Raw genomic sequence first — 23,184 nt, 5'->3', positions numbered from 1 at the left:
TAATTTATTCCTCAGAATTGAGTGATTCCATATTTTTTTCCCTCTGCTTGGTCTAAAAAAGTAACCGTTACTGACTGCCACAATTATTTTTCCTGATTTCTTATAGTGTTTCTTAAAGCCAGGAAGTTGCCATTTGAAATGACTGAAGTTTTGTGTCATGTCTGTGATCTGCTTTTTTTCTACAAAATTAAACAACTGAATGAACATCCTCCGAGGCCGGTGATTCCATAATTATTGCCAGGGGTTGTAGTCGTCCAATCTAGAAGAGACAAACGCATGAATCAGGGTCTCAGCATCAGCCATAGACAGGATGGGACGAATCCTCGCTATATTTCGCAGGTGGAAGAACGCAGTCCTCGTAATATCTCTAATGTGGAGGCCAAAGGACAACATAGGATCAGAAATGACCCCAAGGTTCCTCCCTTTGTCAGTGTGATGTATGACACACGAGCTTAGGCTAAGCGTTAGCTGATCAAATTGATGCCGATTTCTCACTGGACAGAACCATCATCAAAGTAGGAAGTTGCTAGGCATCCAGCTTTTCACTGATGCAAGGCAATCTTCTAAGGATTTTATGTGGATGAGATTACCAGCAATTACCAGCATGTATAACTGAATATCATCAGCATAGCAGTGAAAGGTAATCCCAAAACACCACAATATGTGCCCAAGGGGTGATATATAAAGGGAGAAAAGCAGGGGGCCTAAGATGGACCCCTGTGGAACCCCAAATTTCATGTCACTAAGGTTGGAGGTAGTGTTATTGTTCAAAACAGACTGAGAGCGACTGGTCAGGTATCACGTCAACCATGCAAGTGCACTCCCAGTAATCCCAAAATGGTATCAAATGCAGCACTGAGATCTAACAGCACCAGAACTGTAGTGGTGTCCGAATCCATTGCAAGCAGAAGATCATTCACCATTTAGTGAGAGCCATCTCTGTGGAATGATATTTTCTAAAAGCAGACTGCAATGGCTCATTAAGATAGTCCACGAGCTGCCATGAAACCACCTTTACCAGAATTTTAGAGCAAAATGATAGATTTTATATCGGCCTATAGTTTTTCAATACACTAGGGTCAAGATTAGGTTTATTAAGTAATGGTTTAATCACTGCAGAGTTGAAACATTTAGAAACAGATCCACAAGTTAATGAGAGATTAATAATTTCCAGCACAGTCTTAAACAGTTTTGCTGGGCCCTTGGACAAGGTCCTTAATCCCCTAGTTGCTCCCAGTATGTAGTATCTTGTATGGCAGCACCCTGACATCAGAGTGAATGTGAGGCATTATTGTAAAGCACTTTGAGCATCTGATGCAGATGGAAATGCACTATATACTGTAAATGCATTCCATTTATCATTTGGTATAGGATCAAATAAGCGGGTTGTGCTTTTCGTAGACGTTCTGAGTTTCGTCAGCACGCCTAGTGAAATACTATCAAATTCTGTAAATCTAGGTAATACCTCAGTAGTGGCGCCCACCTCAGTAGCAGGGTGTAGTGGCTGGGTTAAGGCATGCTGGGATATGTTTAACCTCATGTCTTCTATTTTGTTCTCAAAGTAATCCAGGAAATCTTGTGCTGTAAAAGGAGAGCGAGCTACAGGTGGTTGTCCATGAATAAGTGTTGCCACCATGTCGAACAAGAACTTTGAGTTATGCTTGTTTTTGTTGATCAAATCAGAGTAATAGGTCGACTTTGTAGCCAGTAATGCATGTTTATAGTCTAAGATAGCATCACGCCACGCAAGGTGGAATACTTCTAATTTTGAACTACGCCATTTCTGTTCAAGACCTCTAGCATTATGCTTGAGGTCACGCAAGCAATCATTCAACCAAGGTGACTGTGTTTTCGAGGGCATGGTTTTAATATAGGAGGTGAGATTATGTCGAGTGTAGTTTTGAGCGCTGAGTTTAAACTATCCACAAGACTGTCTACTGACTGAGCATATTCCAAACATGAAGCTAAGACATCAGGCAGTCTAGCTTCGAGTTCAATCGTAGTTGAGGAGTTAATGTGTCGCCGCAATGATAAATAAGGTTGTTGTTCCACTAAACACGGCAGTGAAACTTTAAACCTAATACGTAAGTGATCAGAGACCACTGATACAAGAGGCATGATGTCAATATTCATGACAGCAGTACCACATGCGAGAACCAAATCCAGGGTATTTCCACCAATGTGAGTTGAGTCCCGAATGTATTGCTGAAATCCTAATGCATCCACAATTTCCATAAATGATTTGCAGAGGGGATCAGAAGGCTTATTTATATAAATGTTACCAAAGTCACCAATAATCAGAATGTTATCTGCACTAGTCGACAAGTTAGAGATAAACGCACCAAATTCATCTAAGAATTCAGAGTATGGGCCAGGGGTCCTATATATACAGTGACAAAGTAATACGGCTGATTTTTATTCTTTTGACCTTGGCAATGCATAGCATTGTGGCTTCATGGGCAGAGCAGAGAATCAGATGTTCAAACAAGTTATATTTGTGATCCCCAATAGCTGATAACAGCAACACCCCTGCCTTACTTCACATCACGAGGGACGTGACTAAATGTGTACACTGGTGGGCAGGCCTCATTAAGGGAGAGGGCGGCTGTAGGTTTAAGCCAGGTTTCAAATAACCCAGTCATATCTAAGTGATGATCCATAATTAGATCATTAATCAACAATAATTTTGAGGACAGTGATCTTATGTTAATGAGAGCCAGACTAAGGACCTCAGTGGGGTTGACAGTTGGACTGTTTGAATTTAGGGGTGGTTCCAAAGTAGCATATATAAGATGCCTGGACGTAGGTTTAGGTTTGAGACATTCCACACGGGCTGTTGATACTGCTGGAATAACCAATGGGCCATCCTCAATTTCAACATCATCCAATGTACAACGCCAATTCCAATGAAGTTGGGACATTAGGTAAAATGTAAATAAAAATGGAATACAATGATTTGCATTCAGTTGAATAAACCACAAAGACAAGATACTTAATGTCCAAACTGATAAACTTTATTGTTTTTGTGCAAATATTTGCTCATTTTGAAATGGATGCCTTCAACAGGTTTCAAAAAAGCTGGGACAGTGGTATGTTTACCACTGTGTTACATCACCTTTCCTTCTAACAACACTCAATAAGCATTTGGGAACTGAGGACACTAATTGTTGAAGCTTTGTAGGTGGAATTCTTTCCCATTCTTGCTTGATGTACGGCTTCAGTTGTTCAACAGTCCGGGGTCTCTGTTGTCGTATTTTGCGCTTCATAATGCGCCACACATTTTCAATGGGCGACAGGTCTGGACTGCAGGCAGGCCAGTCTAGTACCCGCATTCTTTTACTACGAAGCCACGCTGTTGTAACACGTGCAGAATGTGGCTTGGCATTGTCTTGCTGAAATAAGCAGGGACGTCCCTGAAAAAGACGTTGCTTGGATGGCAGCATGTGTTGCTCCAAAACCTGGATGTACCTTTCAGCATTGATGGTGCCATCACAGATGTGTAAGTTGTCCATGCCATGGGCACTAACACACCCCCATACCATCACAGATGCTGGCTTTTGAACTTTGCACTGGTAACAATCTGGATGGTCTTTTTCCTCTTTTGTCCAGAGGACACGATGTCCATGATTTCCAAAAACAATTTGAAATGTGAACAGACCACAGCACACTTTTCCACTTTGTGTCTGTCCATTTCAAATGAGCTCGGGCCCAGAGAAGGCGGCAGTGTTTCTGGATGTTGTTGATGTACGGCTTTTACTTTGCATGGTAGAGTTTTAACTTGCACTTGTAGATGTAGCGACGAACTGTGTTAACTGGCAATGGTTTTAGTGTTCCTGAGCCCACACGGTAAGATCCTTTACACAATGTTGTCGGTTTTTAATGCAGTGCCGCCTGAGGGATCGAAGGTCACAGGCATTCAATGTTGGTTTTCGGCCTTGCCGCTTACATGTAGAAAGTTCTCCAGATTCTCTGAATCTTCTGATTATATTATGGACTGTAGATGATGGAATCCCTAAATGTCTTGCAATTGAACGTTGAGAAACATTGTTCTTAAACTGTTGTACTATTTTTTTCACACAGTTGTTCACAAAGTGGTGATCCTCACCCCATCTTTGCTTGGGAATAGCTGAGACTTTTGGGGATGCTCCTTTTATACCTAATCATGACACTCACAATTAGTGTCCTCAGTTCCCAAACGCTTATTGAGTATTGTTAGAAGGAAAGGTGATGTAACACAGTGGTAAACATACCACTGTCCCAGCTTTTTTTTTTAAATGTGTTGCAGGTATCCATTTCAAAATGAGCAAATATTTGCACAAAACAATAAAGTTTATCAGTTTGAACATTAAATGTCTTGTCTTTGTGGTGTATTCAATTGAATATAGGTTAAAGAGGATTTGCAAATCATTGTATTCTGTTTTTATTTACATTTACACAACGTCCCAACTTCATTGGAATTGGGTTTGTAGTAGTGGGTATTAAGTTTGCAGAGCATATCCTCTATGATTTTTATGGACTTGTCTACGGAAGCAGGCCACTGTCTCAACTTGTTGATTTTCCCTCCCTGGCAGATAAACTGCACTGTCACCATAGTTGTTTTTCTGCACTAATTTCCCCACTAAGATAATGGATTCCACCCCCACATTTGTCATAAACCTTGCAGGGTCTCTAATCACCTGCTCTGTGACCTCCTGTAAAATCCTAATGTTACCCTCTCTGTAGAGCTATATCTATGTTCACAGACAAGATGGCGGCGCCTTCCCCAGTTGTGTGAAGGCTGTCAGGCATCGGCAAGCCACGGTGACCCCAGAACGAAGGCCCATTATCAATAAAACTAAAGCCTTGCTGTCTACAAAATTGCGCCAGCCACCTATTTAAAAATGTGAGACTGCTAAATGCCTCATCATTACCCTGGGAGGGGAGGGGACCAGAGACTATTAATCAATGCCAACACATGTTTCTGGGACCTCTGATTGCTTCATCCTGACATCATTGGCACTGCCGTGAATAACTATGTGACTCTTGTCTCGTGTCATGATCTTTTGTCTGTCTACCCTTCTGGAGCATCAGCATCCTAAGATGGGAGGCAGTGTCGGGACCTTTGGCCCCAGGAATACATTTAATGTCAGCCATTGTCTGTAACCTGACTTTGCGGGTGATGGAATCCCTTATCACTAAAGCCTGGTGTTTCGGCCTGGAGATATGAGTGGAAGTCACGCATGGGCTCAAAGAACTCACATCAGGAATATCCAACGGAGAAAACTGGTTCACAGTTTGCAGTGGCAAGTGTGATCGAGGTACCACAACCTGGCACCAAGCCCTACATGACTTCCTCCACCTAACCACAGTCTGAAAGCCGTCCTCCACAGCCGGTACTTCTAAGCTGATGCTAATGGACTCGCAAGCCGGCCCAACACTAACCTCGTCTGGAGTGCCCGTATCATCTAACTCCACTGAGCTAAGAAGCTGTTCTAGCTTACGTACACGGCTCTCTAAAAGAGCCACCCTATCTTCCAACATTACGCAGAATTTACGTAAAATGTAAAGTAGTGTACTTTGTGCTCCAGAAAATTCAAGAGTATAGCCAAACTAGTGTGAGCTAACCGCTAATGAAAATGGTAACCACTCCTAAGATTCACACAGGAGTAAAATAATGAGCTAAAATTCACAGCTGTTACACTGAAAAACTAACAGAAGTATTAGACTGGTTGAAACAGTAATAAAAGAAACACGGACAGGGAAAAAATGCCTTTTTCTGTAGCTTTTGCCACTTCTCTTTTTGCCTTACACGGCATCTTCTTGCACTCCTGTCTATTTTCTTCATCTCTCTGAATATCCCTATTCTTTTTCACCAGCCTCTTTCTTCTTATACTTTCCTGGACATCTTTGTTCCACCACCAAGTCTCCTTGTCTTCCTTCCACTGTCCAGATGTCTCACCCAGTACCTTACTGTCTGTCTCCTTCACCACATCTGCAGTACTTTTGCACTTGTCCAAAACTTCTTCCCCTCCATCCAGTGCCTCTCTCACCTGCTCACTGAATTTCACACAAGTCTCCCTCCTTCAGCTTCCACCATCGGATCCTTTGTCCAGCTCTCACTCTCTTCCTCTTCTTCACCTCTATAGTCGTCCTATAAACAACCATCCTATGTTGTAGAGCTACACACTGTCCTGCCACCACCTTACAGTCTCCGTTTCTTTTAGCTTGGATCTCCTACACAGATTTGTAGTCCACCTGTGTGGTCTGCCCTTTTCTTAAAGTTGCCATTTCCATCCTTTTTGCAAAATCAGCTACCATCTGTCCTTCCGCATTCCTGTCCTTGTTATCATATCTACCCATTACTTCCTCATCACCTCTAAATAAATGTTAAATAGACTGCATTTATAAAGCGCTTTTCCATCTGCTTCAGACGCTCAAAGCGCTTTACATACTTACCCCATTGTGAGGCTGCTGCCATACAAGGTACTCAGTACACACTGGGAGCAACTAGGGGATTAAGGACCTTGCCCAAGGGCCCTTAGTGATTTTCGGATCAGACTGGGATTTCAACCAAGGATCCTCTGGTATCAAGCCAAAACGCTTTAACCATGAGACCATCACCTCCCCACATCCCTTCACCTTTCCTTCACCAACATGCCCATTGAAGTCTGCTCCTATCACCACTCTTTCATGCTTGGGCACACTCTCCACCACCTCATCTAACACACTCCAGAAATCTTCTTTCTCCTTCATCTCACAACCTACCTGTGGGGCATATGCACTGATGATATTCATCATCACCCCTTCAATTTCCAACTTCACACTCATCACCCTGTCAGACACTCGCTTAACCTCCAACAAACATACTGTTTCTTTAAAATGACCCCAAGACCATTTCTCTTCCTGTCCTCACCATTCTACAACTTACAACAACTTGAACCCCCCTTCTACGTTCCTGCTCTTACTTCCCTTCCACTTGGTCTCTTGCACACACAATATGTCTACGTTTCTCCTCTCCATCATATCAGCCAGCTCTCTCCCTTTACCAGTCAGACTACCAACATTCAAAGTCCTGACTCTCACTTCCACCCTTCTAGTTTTCCTCTTCTCCCGCTGTCTCTGGACACGTTTTCCTCCTCTTCTTCTTCTTCTTTGCCCAGCAGTAGCCTGATTTCTCATTGGCACCCTGTATGGCAAAGGCACTGTTGGCAGTTGTTGTTAACTCGGGCCTCAGCCAATCCAGTAAGGAAATTAAATTCGATTTGTTCTCTTCGTGGTTATTTTGGGTTGTTTTACGTTGGATGCCCTTCCTGAAGCAACCCTCCTCATTTATCCGGGCTTGGGACCAGCACTCAGAATGTACTGGCTGAACACCCCATGTGGCTGAATTGAAACTTTCTTCTTTATAAAATTCTTATCACTGCCTCATGAAGGCTCAGCTAATTTTAGATTATTTTAAGTTATTTTTTTATCTGTTGTTTTGTCTGAATAATAACATTCTGTCTACATCTACACAGTCACATTAATGTGTGTGTGTGTGTGTGTGTGTGTGTGTGTGTGTGTGTGTGTGTGTGTGTGTGTGTGTGTGTGTGTGTGTGTGTGTGTGTGTACACATAAATATATAAAAGTACTCACACAATCAAAATATTTACTGTTTTACAATGTCCTAAATTTTTCAAATGGAAATAAATCAGTTTATGCCAAATATGTGGATGTGCTTATTTTTGTCGTTTCTTTCTTCAGCAATTAAAAGTGTGACCACTAGATGTCACCATCATGTTCTTTCGAAGCAAAAAAAACACAAAAACAACTGTCAGTTGGCTCTAAAGTGTCAAAAAGCTTTGATTCTGTGACTGTTTTTATAAAATGTTTTTGTTGTATTTGTTTTCCGTCATTCACAGCTCACAATAAATAACATCAACGGCACCGTCGCTAATGCTTTATTTACACTGTCCTTAAAGTCACGCAGTGATTGATGTGTTTTCAAAAAAATTCCAGCTTTGATTAAACTTCAACATTAAAACATTCTGTAACAAAGTGACAAAGTGTTATTGTGATTAGCTCACTAGCTAACTAACTAGCTAAGCCGTTTAATTAATGTTACACCTTCATCTCTTCAAAATGGCAAAACATCAGGTTATAGAATTAGCTAATGAATGTATTATAGTCAAGGCTACATACAGTAAGAGTAAAGGTTTTGTTCTGACACTCAACTTTAAACTGACAAAGTCTCGTGAAGCTTCACTGACAACAGATTTTTGGAATGTGTCCTGAACACATGATCATTAGCCAAAGAAAGTTAATATACGTTACCCAAACTGAAACTTGAAGGATGCATCTGTGTGGTGACATAAACCGAGCCACCAGAACCAAACCGCTAAGAGGCCGACGCCTGCTGGGAACCAGAACTATGGAGGACCAGCTGAGAGTCCGGGTCTGCGGCACCGTCTTTGTCTCACGTGCACGCAGGGGCCGTTTCAAGAACACTGAACATTTGTATAGTTTCAGTTGCAAATCTAATAAAACACTTCATGAAGAATCTTGACAGTTACTCATTTGTTTGTTAAATCATTTTATTTGGGATTAGGGAAAGATTTAAGGTTCTTAATTTAGAGTGTTTTTTTAAATTATCTGCTGACGGTTCGTCTGTACGCGCTGCTCCGCTGTTGTTCAAAAACTTCGTTTCTTGCCAGTTTGACACAATTGTCTTTGAAAGTTTCAGTGAATTCTTCAGTCGATCTTATTTTTCTATGAAGTATTTTTTTTTATAATTAATGATTGTCAGGATCTAAACAGTTTTTTTCTACAGTACCAAACAGACACGACCTCATGACCACCTACATTAAGAATTTTTTTTTTCCTGTCATCAGTCTGTCCAAGTTAAAAATTCTGTGTTTAATTCTATATCTTATTTTAGTTTCCATAAAAACGACCTTCAGGTTTCTCTTCATTGAGCTAGTTTTTGTCATCATATTTTCTCCTTTTATTTTTAGAGATTAGAAATGAAATATTTGAATCAATGAGTCTAAATGTTTTTTTCATCATTTCACTGCAGCTTTGAACTGTTTGTATAAAAACTTTTAAACATTTTAAGACGTATTAATTCAGTGTGCAAACTTCAGCCTCAGGAAGCAGAATGTGATTTCAAAGCTCGACTACACTTTGATATTTTATGTTTATGCACAAGTTGTTTTTTTCTCATATCAGTTTAATTTTGAAATGAGAAAATTCTATATAAAAATGAGGTCACTGGCCTCGTAGGTCTGTCAGCTGCTCTGCCTCCTTTGACGATGTTGTAGCAAATTATTTTGTTGAGCTACATGAAAGTGTTAATGTTCGGTTTCTTTAAGTCACATAAGTCACCTGGATGCTTTGACATGAGGACGTCTGGCCTTCACCCACCCCGAGCCAGCACGTCAGGAATGATGAAATATGCAGGTCGGAGCTCGTCCTTGGACTTCATATTTTCTCTGCACGTTGAGACGGCTCGTGAGGATGTCTGGACCAAAACACTGAAGTCTGTAGATGGGTATCACTTGTCTGGAGAAGACTTGTGATGCGTTGCCACCTCAAGAGGTTTGGAAGTGCAAAACGGAGGAAGGAGTGTGTGGGAGCAAGGATCTGGGTTTAAGGCAGTCTCTGCAGTGAGAGACGGCCTGCACAAGGGATCTTCTTAAAACCCTGAACATTTGGAACCAGTTATGCATGTGTTAGCTTTCAGGATTAAAGACGAGTCCATCTTGGCTCAAACATTTTGCAGATGACACTGTGTTGTACAGCAAAATGAGGAGGAAGTAGAGAGGAACAGAGGAGACTTTTTAGAAAACAGGATTGGAGACATCAAAGACCGAATGTGGTTTAATGAAGATCAGGATTCAGATTTGGCTTCCAGGTGGAGTTATTGAACAGAGCAGATACACGACAGGCTGAAACTGAGTGAATAAATAATCCACAGAGTGCAACTAGAACAGGGTGTCAGGAGTGTTGTGTGTCCCAAGAATCCAGGAAAAGGTTGAAGGTCAGATCCGTCAGAATGTACTACGTCCACCACAACAGGCTCTGGGGACAGATTGGTGACAGCTGGTTCATCTTTGCATCTTAAAAATATCCATCTATCTGCTGCAGGTAGGTGGTGCATGGGCATCCTCTTGGACTTATAGTGTTCCTGAGGTCCTCATCACCTCTGTGCTGGATCATCCCCAGAGAAGCAGACCTGCAACTGACGTTCCTTCATAATGCAAGCAGCCCGCCTCAGCTGAGTCCACTGAAGTAACAAACCAGTGGTACCCAAGGAACCTGCAAACACACAGAGTACCAAAGACATCCAGCTGTCACCTTTGGTCACCGGTTAGAATCCAGCTCTCAGTCGTACACTAAGAGTAGAAGAGTCAGGACCTGAAAGACTCTCACATCCTGTGATCTGGATGTTCACTGATTCCACAAAGATCAGCCATAAAATCAATGACATGCTGGACTCCACAACACATCCCAAGAGCCAGTCAGAACACAAGAGGAACCAGAACACATCCCTGATGAATGCCAAAATTCACTGGGATGAAGTCAGAGTTTTTGAACCTGGATCCATATAGTACTCGCAATACGAAGAATCCAATTCTCAGGAATTTCAAGAAACCCGTCAAGTCTCTGAGTGAGCGCTTCCATTTGGGCTGAACATGGAACTCGCAGAAAGCTGAAGAAAATTACACTGAAACCAACTAGACATTTTGTGTCTACCACCTGAGAGAAGAGGATCTGTCTGTTTGTCTGATCTGATTTTCACAGTTGTTATTTGTGCAAAATGTCCTGAGTGACTCCCTGGTGGTGGTGGCAGAGAAGAGACCACTGGACAAACTGCTGGACATTATGGACGATGCCAGTCAGCCTCTGCACACCGTCATCAACAACCAGAGGAGCCTCTTCAGTCGCAGACTGCTGCTTCCCAAGTGCAGGACCAACAGACTGAAAAACTCCTTTGTCCCTCAGACTATCAGACTGGACAACTCCTCACTCAGGGGGAGGAGGAGGAACAGGAAGACAGAGGACAGGAAGGAGAGCAACTGTAGTAGTCAGTAAACCAGTATTGAATGGTTTGTCTGGTATTTATAGTTATATTTTAAAACTGTTTTTCTTTTTTACTTTCACTTTTGATACTCAGTCCTTCAGACTGACATGTTTTTGCACACTGCAAATGAAGTTTGTGCTTTTTGGCAAACTGTGGCTCAGTGGTTCAGTTCTGACCCTGTTTATGGAGGAATGTTGCACTGATTTATGTTCTAAAGTCCGATCGGTGGATGCAGATATTGGTCCTCGTTGTCACCCTGCATCACTGGACATCTGACCAGGTGTCGCAATTTGACACCTTTGGGGTCACAGGTCAACTGCAACCTCTGGAACCAGCAGTTCAAAGGTCAGCTGAGGCCTCTGGAACCAGCAGTTCAAAAGTTACCTGAGGCCTCTGGAACCAGCAGTTCAAAGTAGTGCTGGGTTGAAAAGATCGATTTGATGATTTTAAATCGATTCTCATTTTAATGCCCACAGATCAATTCATACATCCAAAGATCAATTTTTATATATATATATATAAATACACTTCTCGCCACTGTTCTTAACAGCGTACCTAAAGAAGTACGCTGCAGTTGGGCCATTACACTGTTTTCGAGGGTGTGTAACAGGAAAAATTAAATGATCGTTTCTCTACATTGATTGTGGACGCACTGATTCTAAATCAGAACCAGCGCGTCCACAATCAATGCGCAGGCGTGAGTTTTGTAGGGGACACCGCCCAGAAAGTTTTTAAAGTTATAACTCCCTGAAACACTATACCTCCATTTTTAAGGCCAAATTTTGTGAAGGAGTATTAATATGTTGCATAAGTAGACAATCAGGTAACAACTTAAAAAACGCTTTTAATAACACGAACTCAAATCGATATCGGATCAAATTGAACTCATTGATTCTGAATCTTAAGAATCTGAATCAAATTGATTCTTGAAATTTGAGTCAATACCCAGCCCTAGCCCAGCTGAGGCGTCTGGAACCAGTGGTTCTGGGTCTGTTCCAGTTGATCTGTGGGTGTTTCTTGATGTGACCTTTAGTGATGATGCATCTGCAATGAATGTTTCTTTCGTCCGTGAGCTCATCTGGCACGATATCGACGCCACATCGTTAGGAAATGCGTCTTCATTTGGAGCCGTCCGGGAGCTTCGTATTCCCAAATTCCCACGAGCTGCGTCTCGGCATTGTGTCGGCCGGCGACCTTTTACCAGAGCAGTCGGACTTGATAAACACATCAGAAGGGACGATGAGTGTCTGCACTGCACACAGCCATTACCCACAATCCTTTGTCAATGTCCTGTAATTAAAATGTCAGCGTTTAATTTTCCAGCCACCGCGTTCCTCTCGGCAGAATCTTTTCCCCAATAAAAAGTCTAATCGAAATGTTCTTTTCACTGCAAACAAAAAAGGATACGGAGGGAGCCTACAAGTGAGGCGAGCGTAGAGCGATCAATAAGCCGTTTAGTTAATTGATTGGTCCCTGAAATGGGATTCATGAGGGTCAACGTTTTATTGGCTGCTGATACACATCTTAATTATAAAACATCTGACCTCCGCTGACGTCGTTATTGAACCTGTTCTGATTGAGACGCGTCTGATTTCTCCATAAAACACGTTATGACGTGAAGTAAACATCCTACACAAAGGAAAAAAAAAAAAAACTATGTTAAAATAATGTGGTCACAGTGTGAAATCTTTCACCTCCACTCCTGAAGGGGGCAGTGTTTAGTCGCACTTGAGTGAAATTGCATTTTTTGCTCTATTTGATTTAATGCATAAGAAATTTGAACAGGCCAATCACAGGGGTTGTAGGCGGAGCTTGAGGACTAGGTGATCAGCGCTGGGATTTTTCTATGTTCAGTTGTTTAGGAACAACTTTTACTTATATATAAGACAAAATAGTATTTGTTGTTATTGTGCAGGACCTCCAAAACTCGCAAACTTGCAAAACAACCTGCGACTTAAACTCTGGAAAATCTGCTGCTTATCGTACTTCAAGGTGCATGATGGAGTTTTTTTGCTTGTTTTTTTAATAAATTCAAATGAGTCATTCCCAGTTTTCACTATAAATTGTTCTCAGTTTAAAGGAATCTGGTTGGATTTTTGGCAGAAATCCCTTTAATTATTTGCCCTGTGACTTCTGCTCCTGGATATCGTGATATTTCTCTGATATTTAACTTGTGCTTCTGCAGCACCGGTGTCGCAGGACACAACTGAGATTCTGCAATGTATTAGCACCATCGGGCCCCTGTGTGCCAGAGGGCAACTCAAATTAATGGGCGCAATCAGGGTCACAGTTCATCCACTCCGATCAAATGTCCATAATCAAAATCATAATCTAGCAATCGGTATATAAGGTTGTCAATCAAAATCAAAGTAGAGAGATCAAGATCAATTTTCAGCCATCGCAATCCGAAGTTTGCAATCAAGCTAAAAAATTCTGTAATTAGGGTCGAAGAACAGAGATCAAGGTCAAACTTCAGCAAATACGATCAAAGGTTGAGAAACAAGGTCTGCCATCAGGATCAAAGAATGGTGATCAAGATGAAAGATCTACAATTGAGCGAAAAGGTCATCAATCAGGATCAAAGTTCAGCAAGTAAGATCAAAGGTATCAATCAAGATTAAACTTCAGCTATCCCTATCAAAAGACAATAATCATGATCAAAGTTCAGTAAATGGAATAAAGGATTACCAACCAAATAAAACTTCTTCCATAATGATCAAAATTTAGCAACTAGGGTCAGAAGACAGCAATCAGGATCAAAGGACAGTGATCAATCAAATCAATCAAGCAATCAAAAATTCTTAAAGTGTTGCAATCAATTTTTGACCATTAACTGCAGATGACCTGCCTGTAAATATGAACCAGTTTTGCAGAATAACATGCATTCTCATATTTGTTCCTTTGGTCAACTGATATTTTCCATTTATCAGGGTAAAAAAAACAGTAATCAAGATCAAAGTTCAGCCATTGGAATTAAAAGTTGGTGATGATCAAAGTTCAGCAATCAGGATCAAAGGACAGTGAACAAGACCATAGTCTAGGTATCAGAACCAAAGGTTAAGAGTAAAGGTCAATGTCAAGCAATCAGGATCAAAGGTCAACAATCAAAGTTATATTTTGGCATTCAGGATCAAAGGTGAAGAATCAGGACCAAAGCTCAGCACTCAGGATTAATGTCCAACAATCAAAGTTACACTTCAGGAATCGTGATCAAAGGTGAAGAATCTGGACCAAGGTCAACAATCAGGATCAAAGTCCAACAATCAAAGTTACACTTCAGGGATGATGATCAAAGGTGAAGAATATGGACCAAAGTTCAACGATCAGGATCAAAGGCCAACAATCAAAGGTACATTTCAGGAATCAGGATCAAAGGTCTGTGATCAGTAACAAGTGGTTTGAAACAAGATTAGTGTTTTTCTTTGTCTTTTCCCCATAAAATAAGTTCAGGTTCTTTTACTCCTGTCTGGATCTGGTGTGTCACGAGTGGACAAAAATTCAGACTTTGATTTGGGGCTTAATTGAAATCAGAAGTGCCGTAGCAACTTGGCTGAAGCCTGCACTCCTTGACTTGTCATTAAGCACGACGTCACGCGTCTAATTTTATGCCTGCTGTCAACTATGTATCATATGTCAAAGGTCACTGATACAGTTTGTGTATGGTTCATTGTGAGGAGACCAAACGTATCAATATGATTGATAAGAAAAGGCGGCGCCTGCGCTGATGACCTGCTGACTTGGACTCGTAATGACTCAGAGCTGAAGCACATGTATATTTCAGGTTAAAGGTTTGTTCAAAGCTTTGCAGGCGAGTGTTCGAGGCCCTGCTCATCTGCGTCAACGCCAACAATAAAGACACTGAAACGTCTAATTAAAAATTCGTCAGCTCACGTTTCCACCAAATAAACAGCCGAGTAAATAATTAAAAGGAGACGAATAATTACAGTATAAAATTGTAATTATTAGGGGGGTGAAAGAGGAGACGACGCCGTCAGGATCAGGTTGAACATCAATAATGCAGCGAAGTCAAACTGACAAACATCCACTTATTACGACAGATGTTTTGTTTGAAGATATTAAAATATAAACTAACTGTACTTGTCAAAATGAAGTTAAATTTTAAATGAGCATTTCTACATTAAAAAGAAATAAAAAATCAAATCTGAGGCTCAGTTCAACGCTTGGGGTCCCAACCCCCACTTTGAGAACCGCTGACTTAATCACTAATTAATACTACAGTAGATGTTGGTGACACTAGTTTGCTTAACCAGTCATTGATCTGCTTATTAATTTACTACTAAATGCAGCCAATCAGCTTGATTGACACCATTTACATCATGTTTTTGTCATTTCTCTCTCTCTTTCTCTCTCTCTCTTTCTTTCTCTCTCTCCTGATGTTCATCATTTTCTCATCATAATGTCTGAAAACATTTGAAAATTTTCTTTGAATGATTTGTAACAAAAACCAAATTAATTCATTTCCACCTTTCCTTCCTCCATTACTTTTTCTCTCCTTTATTTACCCTCCATCCTTCCTCCTTGTCTTGTTAACTTTTTCCACTCCTCCTTTCCATCGTTCCTCCCTAACGTCCTCCTCACTCCTTTTCTTTCTCTTTTCCTCCTCTGCCCTCTATACCTTTATTTTTTCTTAATTTTTATTCTCATTTACCATTTTTCTTACATTCATCCTCATTCTCTTCCTCGACTTTTCTTTCTCCTCCCTGCCTTTCATCCCTCTCCCCTCCCTTCCTCCTCATTTTCTTTCTATTTTCTTTGCCGTCCTTTCCTCCTTTTTGTAGCCCTCTGGCTTCCTTCCTTTCCTCCTTTTTGTAGCCCTCTTGCTTCCTTCCTTTTGTCCTTTTTGTAGTCCTCTTGCTTCCTTCCTTTCCTCGTTTTTGTAGCCCTCTTGCTTCCTTCCTTTCCTTCTTTTTGTAGCCCTCTTGCTTCTTTCCTTTCCTCCTTTTTGTAGCCCTCTTGCTTCCTTCCTTTCCTCCTTTTTGTATCCCTCTGGCTTCCTTCCTTTCCTCCTTTTTGTAGCCCTCTTGCTTCCTTCCTTTTGTCCTTTTTGTAGCCCTCTTGCTTCCTTCATTTCCTCCTTTTTGTATCCCTCTGGCTTCCTTCCTTTCCTCCTTTTTGTAGCCCTCTTGCTTCCTTCCTTTCCTCCTTTTTGTAGCCCTCTGGCTTCCTTCCTTTCCTCCTTTTTGTATCCCTCTTGCTTCTTTCCTTTCCTCCTTTTTGTAGCCCTCTGGCTTCCTTCCTTTCCTCCTTTTTGTAGCCCTCTTGCTTCCTTCCTTTCCTCCTTTTTGTAGCCCTCTGGCTTCCTTCCTTTCCTCCTTTTTGTAGCCCTCTGGCTTCCTTCCTTTCCTCCTTTTGTAGCCCTCTTGCTTCCTTCCTTTCCTCCTTTTTGTAGCCCTCTTGCTTCCTTCCTTTCCTCGTTTTTGTAGCCCTCTTGCTTCCTTCCTTTCCTTCTTTTTGTAGCCCTCTTGCTTCTTTCCTTTCCTCCTTTTTGTAGCCCTCTGGCTTCCTTCCTTTCCTCCTTTTTGTAGCCCTCTTGCTTCCTTCCTTTCCACCTTTTGTAACCCTCTGGCTTCCTTCCTTTTGTCCTTTTTTGTAGCCCTCTGGCTTCCTTCCTTTCCTCCTTTTGTAGCCCTCTTGCTTCCTTCCTTTTGTCCTTTTTGTAATCCTCTTGCTTCCTTGCTTTCCTCCTTTTGTATCCCTCTGGCTTCCTTCCTTTCCTCCTTTTTGTAGCCCTCTTGCTTCCTTCCTTTTGTCCTTTTTGTAGCCCTCTTGCTTCCTTCATTTCCTCCTTTTTGTATCCCTCTGGCTTCCTTCCTTTCCTCCTTTTGTAGCCCTCTTGCTTCCTTCCTTTCCTCCTTTTTGTAGCCCTCTGGCTTCCTTCCTTTCCTTCTTTTCGTAGCCCTCTTGCTTCTTTCCTTTCCTCCTTTTTGTAGCCCTCTTGCTTCCTTCCTTTCCTCCTTTTTGTAGCCCTCTGGCTTCCTTCCTTTCCTCCTTTTTGTAGCCCTCTTGCTTCCTTCCTTTCCTCCTTTTTGTAGCCCTCTTGCTTCCTTCCTTTCCTCCTTTTGTAGCCCTCTTGCTTCCTTCCTTTCCTCCTTTTTGTAACCCTCTGGCTTCCTTCCTTTTGTCCTTTTTTGTAGCCCTCTGGCTTCCTTGCTTTTGTCCTTTTTGTAGCCCTCTTGCTTCCTTCATTTCCTCCTTTTTGTATCCCTCTGGCTTCCTTCCTTTCCTCCTTTTTGTAGCCCTCTTGCTTCCTTCCTTTCCTCCTTTTTGTAGCCCTCTGGCTTCCTTCCTTTCCTTCTTTTCGTAGCCCTCTTGCTTCTTTCCTTTCCTCCTTTTTGTAGCCCTCTTGCTTCCTTCCTTTCCTCCTTTTTGTAGCCCTCTGGCTTCCTTCCTTTCCTCCTTTTTGTAGCCCTCTTGCTTCCTTCCTTTCCTCCTTTTTGTAGCCCTCTTGCTTCCTTCCTTTCCTCCTTTTGTAGCCCTCTTGCTTCCTTCCTTTCCTCCTTTTTGTAACCCTCTGGCTTCCTTCCTTTTGTCCTTTTTTGTAGCCCTCTGGCTTCCTTGCTTTCCTCCTTTTGTAGCCCTCTGGCTTCCTTCCTTTTGTCATTTTTGTAGTCCTCTTGCTTCCTTCCTTTCCTCCTTTTTGTATCCCTCTGGCTTCCTTCCTTTCCTCCTTTTTGTAGCCCTCTTGCTTCCTTCCTTTTGTCCTTTTTGTAGTCCTCTTGCTTCCTTCCTTTCCTCCTTTTTGTATCCCTCTGGCTTCCTTCCTTTCCTTCTTTTCGTAGCCCTCTGGCTTCCTTCCTTTCCTTCTTTTCGTAGCCCTCTTGCTTCTTTCCTTTCCTCCTTTTTGTAGCCCTCTGGCTTCCTTCCTTTCCTCCTTTTGTAGCCCTCTTGCTTCCTTCCTTTCCTCCTTTTTGTAGCCCTCTGGCTTCCTTCATTTCCTCCTTTTTGTAGCCCTCTTGCTTCCTTCCTTTCCTCCTATTTGTAGCCCTCTTGCTTCCTTCCTTTCCTCCTTTTGTAGCCCTCTTGCTTCCTTCCTTTCGTCCTTTTTGTAACCCTCTGGCTTCCTTCCTTTTGTCCTTTTTTGTAGCCCTCTGGCTTCCTTGCTTTCCTCCTTTTGTAGCCCTCTTGCTTCCTTCCTTTGTCCTTTTTGTAGTCCTCTTGCTTCCTTCCTTTCCTCCTTTTTGTATCCCTCTGGCTTCCTTCCTTTCCTCCTTTTTGTAGCCCTCTTGCTTCCTTCCTTTTGTCCTTTTTGTAGCCCTCTTGCTTCCTTCATTTCCTCCTTTTTGTATCCCTCTGGCTTCCTTCCTTTCCTCCTTTTTGTAGCCCTCTTGCTTCCTTCCTTTCCTCCTTTTTGTAGCCCTCTGACTTCCTTCCTTTCCTTCTTTTCGTAGCCCTCTTGCTTCTTTCCTTTCCTCCTTTTTGTAGCCCTCTAGCTTCCTTCCTTTCCTCCTTTTTGTAGTCCTCTTGCTTCCTTCCTTTCCTCCTTTTTGTAGCCCTCTTGCTTCCTTCCTTTCCTCCTTTTTGTAGCCCTCTGGCTTCCTTCCTTTCCTTCTTTTTGTAGCCCTCTTGCTTCTTTCCTTTCCTCCTTTTTGTAGCCCTCTGGCTTCCTTCCTTTCCTCCTTTTGTAGCCCTCTTGCTTCCTTCCTTTCCTCCTTTTTGTAGCCCTCTGGCTTCCTTCCTTTCCTCCTTTTTGTAGCCCTCTGGCTTCCTTCCTTTCATCCTTTTGGTAGCCCTCTTGCTTCCTTCCTTTCCTCCTTTTTGTACCCCTCTGGCTTCCTTCATTTCCTCCTTTTTGTAGCCCTCTTGCTTCCTTCCTTTCCTCCTTTTTGTAGCCGCCTGGCTCCCTTCATTTCCTCCTTTTGTAGCCCTCTTGCTTCCTTCCTTTCCTCCTTTTTGTAGCCCTCTTGCTTCCTTCCTTTCCTTCTTTTTGTAGCCCTCTGGCTTCCTTCCTTTCCTCCTTTTTGTAGCCCTCTGGCTTCCTTCATTTCTTCCTTTTTATAGCCCTCTTGCTTCCTTCATTTCCTACTTTTTGTAGCCCTCTGGCTTCCTTCCTTTCCTCCTTTTTGTAGCCCTCTGGCTTCCTTCCTTTCCTCCTTTTGTAGCCCTCTTGCTTCCTTCCTTTTATCCTTTTTGTAGCCCTCTTGCTTCCTTCCTTTCCTCCTTTTTGTAGCCCTCTGGCTTCCTTCCTTTCATCCTTTTGGTAGCCCTCTTGCTTCCTTCCTTTCCTCCTTTTTGTACCCCTCTGGCTTCCTTCATTTCCTCCTTTTTGTAGCCCTCTTGCTTCCTTCCTTTCCTCCTTTTTGTAGCCGCCTGGCTCCCTTCATTTCCTCCTTTTTGTAGCCCTCTTGCTTCCTTCCTTTCCTCCTTTTTGTAGCCCTCTTGCTTCCTTCCTTTCCTTCTTTTTGTAGCCCTCTGGCTTCCTTCCTTTCCTCCTTTTTGTAGCCCTCTGGCTTCCTTCATTTCTTCCTTTTTATAGCCCTCTTGCTTCCTTCATTTCCTACTTTTTGTAGCCCTCTTGCTTCCTTCCTTTCCTCCTTTTTGTAGCCCTCTGGCTTCCTTCCTTTCGTCCTTTTTGTAGCCCTCTTGCTTCCTTCCTTTCCTCCTTTTTGTAGCCCTCTGGCTTCCTTCCTTTCCTCCTTTTGTAGCCCTCTGCTTCCTTCCTTTCCTCCTTTTGTAGCCCTCTGGCTTCCTTCCTTTCCTCCTTTTGTAGCCCTCTTGCTTCCTTCCTTTCCTCCTTTTTGTAGCCCTCTTGCTTCCTTCCTTTCCTTCTTTTTGTAGCCCTCTGGCTTCCTTCCTTTCCTCCTTTTTGTAGCCCTCTGGCTTCCCTTCATTTCTTCCTTTTATAGCCCTCTTGCTTCCTTCATTTCCTACTTTTGTAGCCCTCTTGCTTTCTTCCTTTCCTCCTTTTTGTAGCCCTCTGGCTTCCTTCCTTTCCTCCTTTTTGTAGCCCTCTTGCTTCCTTCCTTTCCTCCTTTTTGTAGCCCTCTGGCTTCCTTCCTTTCCTCCTTTTTGTAGCCCTCTTGCTTCCTTCCTTTCCTCCTTTTTGTAGCCCTCTGGCTTCCTTCCTTTCCTCCTTTTGTAGCCCTCTTGCTTCCTTCCTTTCATCCTTTTTGTAGCCCTCTTGCTTCCTTCCTTTCCTCCTTTTGTAGCCCTCTGGCTTCCTTCATTTCCTCCTTTTTGTAGCCCTCTTGCTTCCTTCCTTTCCTACTTTTTTGTAGCCCTCTTGCTTCCTTCCTTTTCTCCTTTTTGTAGCCCTCTTGCTTCCTTCCTTTCCTCCTTTTGTAGCCCTCTTTCTTTCTTCCTTTCCTCCTTTTTGTAGCCCTCTGGCTTCCTTCCTTTCCTCCTTTTTGTAGCCCTCTTTCTTTCTTCCTTTCCTCCTTTTTGTAGCCCTCTGGCTTCCTTCCTTTCCTCCTTTTTGTAGCCCTCTTGCTTCCTTCCTTTCCTCCTTTTTGTAGCCCTCTGGCTTCCTTCCTTTCCTCCTTTTTGTAGCCCTCTGGCTTCCTTCATTTCCTCCTTTTTGCAGCCCTCTTGCTTCCTTCCTTTTGTCCTTTTTGTAGCCCTCTGGCTTCCTTCCTTTCGTCCTTTTTGTAGCCCTCTGGCTCCCTTCATTTCCTCCTTTTTGTAGCCCTCTTGCTTCCTTCCTTTCCTTCTTTTGTAGCCCTCTGGCTTCCTTAATTTCCTTTTTTTTTTGTAGCCCTCTTGCTTCCTTCCTTTCCTCCTTTTTGTAGCCCTCTTGCTTCCTTCCTTTCCTCCTTTTTGTAGCCCTCTTGCTTCCTTCCTTTCCTCCTTTTGTAGCCCTCTTGCTTCCTTCCTTTTGTCCTTTTTGTAGCCCTCTGGCTTCCTTCCTTTCCTCCTTTTGTAGCCCTCTTGCTTCCTTCCTTTCCTCCTTTTTGTAGCCCTCTTTCTTTCTTCCTTTCCTCCTTTTGTAGCCCTCTGGCTTCCTTCCTTTCCTCCTTTTGTTGCCCCCTTGCTTTCTTCCTTTCCTCCTTTTGTAGCCCTCTGGCTTCCTTCCTTTCCTCCTTTTGTAGCCCTCTTGCTTCCTTCCTTTCCTCCTTTTTGTAGCCCTCTGGCTTCCTTCCTTTCCTCCTTTTTGTAGCCCTCTTGCTTCCTTCCTTTCCTCCTTTTTGTAGCCCTCTGGCTTCCTTCATTTCCTCCTTTTTGCAGCCCTCTTGCTTCCTTCCTTTTGTCCTTTTTGTAGCCCTCTGGCTTCCTTCCTTTCGTCCTTTTTGTAGCCCTCTGGCTCCCTTCATTTCCTCCTTTTTGTAGCCCTCTTGCTTCCTTCCTTTCCTTCTTTTTGTAGCCCTCTGGCTTCCTTCATTTCCTTTTTTTTGTAGCCCTCTTGCTTCCTTCCTTTCCTCCTTTTTGTAGCCCTCTGGCTTCCTTCATTTCTTCCTTTTTGTAGCCCTCTTGCTTCCTTCATTTCCTACTTTTTGTAGCCCTCTTGCTTCCTTCCTTTCCTCCTTTTTGTAGCCCTCTGGCTTCCTTCCTTTCCTCCTTTTTGTAGCCCTCTTGCTTCCTTCCTTTCCTCCTTTTGTAGCCCTCTGGCTTCCTTCCTTTCCTCCTTTTTGTAGCCCTCTTGCTTCCTTCCTTTCCTCCTTTTGTAGCCCTCTGGCTTCCTTCCTTTCCTCCTTTTGTAGCCCTCTTGCTTCCTTCCTTTCGTCCTTTTTGTAGCCCTCTGGCTTCCTTCATTTCCTCCTTTTTGTAGCCCTCTTGCTTCCTTCCTTTCCTCCTTTTTATAGCCCTCTTGCTTCCTTCCTTTCCTCCTTTTTGTAGCCCTCTGGCTTCCTTCCTTTCCTCCTTTTTGTAACCCTCTGGCTTCCTTCCTTTCCTCCTTTTTGTAGCCCTCTTGCTTCCTTCATTTCCTCCTTTTTGTAGCCCTCTTGCTTTCTTCCTTTCCTCCTTTTTGTAGCCCTCTTGCTCCCTTCATTTCCTCCTTTTTGTAGCCCTCTTGCTTCCTTCCTTTCCTCTTTTTTGTAGCCCTCTTGCTTCCTTCCTTTCCTCCTTTTTGTAGCCCTCTTGCTTCCTTCCTTTCCTCCTTTTGTAGCCCTCTTGCTTCCTTCCTTTTGTCCTTTTTGTAGCCCTCTGGCTTCCTTCCTTTCCTCCTTTTTGTAGCCCTCTTGCTTCCTTCCTTTCCTCCTTTTTGTAGCCCTCTTTCTTTCTTCCTTTCCTCCTTTTTGTAGCCCTCTGGCTTCCTTCCTTTCCTCCTTTTTGTAGCCCTCTTGCTTTCTTCCTTTCCTCCTTTTTGTAGCCCTCTTGCTTCCTTCCTTTCCTCCTTTTGTAGCCCTCTGGCTTCCTTCCTTTCCTCCTTTTTGTAGCCCTCTGGCTTCCTTCCTTTCGTCCTTTTTGTAGCCCTCTTGCTTCCTTCCTTTCGTCCTTTTTGTAGCCCTCTGGCTTCCTTCCTTTCCTCCTTTTTGTAGCCCTCTTGCTTCCTTCCTTTCCTCCTTTTTGTAGCCATCTTGCTTCCTTCCTTTCCTCCTTTTTGTAGCCCTCTGGCTTCCTTCCTTTCCTCCTTTTTGTAGCCCTCTTGCTTCCTTCCTTTCCTTCTTTTTGTAGCCCTCTGGCTTCCTTCATTTCCTCCTTTTTGTAGCCCTCTTGCTTCCTTTCCTCCTTTTTGTAGCCCTCTGGCTCCCTTCATTTCCTCCTTTTTGTAGCCCTCTTGCTTCCTTCCCTTCCTCCCTCATGTCGATGTCTGTAAATCAGATTTAGCTGTAATCTGATGAATCTACTGTTTTTGATGCTCCAGTCTGTTTTCCGTTCAAATCCAACACATTTAAAACATGTCTGCGTCAGTGAAATTTCAGAGCCGCTGGTTCTTAATGTGAGGATTGGGGCCCAGCATTGGTTCCAAGCTACCAGCCCGAAGACCATATCTGGCCCCTGAGGAGGCACCCCTGTGTTGTTTCTACAGTTTTAGTGGAAACCCATCAAGTCTTCTGCGCTTAGGGGAGACAGGGCACAGTTATTGGGTTACTCCTTTTGTGTACCCAATGTTAAAGTGGCCTCTGGGTGCCTCTGATGGGCCTCTGGGTGCCTCCAATGAGCCATTGGGTGCCTCCAATCTGGGTGCCTCCGATGGGCCTCTGGGTGCCTCCGATGGGCCTTTGGGTGCCTCCGATGGGCCTCTG

This window comes from Thalassophryne amazonica, chromosome 2 (assembly GCF_902500255.1).
Source record: "Thalassophryne amazonica chromosome 2, fThaAma1.1, whole genome shotgun sequence".
Lineage (NCBI taxonomy): Eukaryota > Metazoa > Chordata > Actinopteri > Batrachoidiformes > Batrachoididae > Thalassophryne > Thalassophryne amazonica.
Note: the sequence above shows the minus strand (reverse complement) of the source record.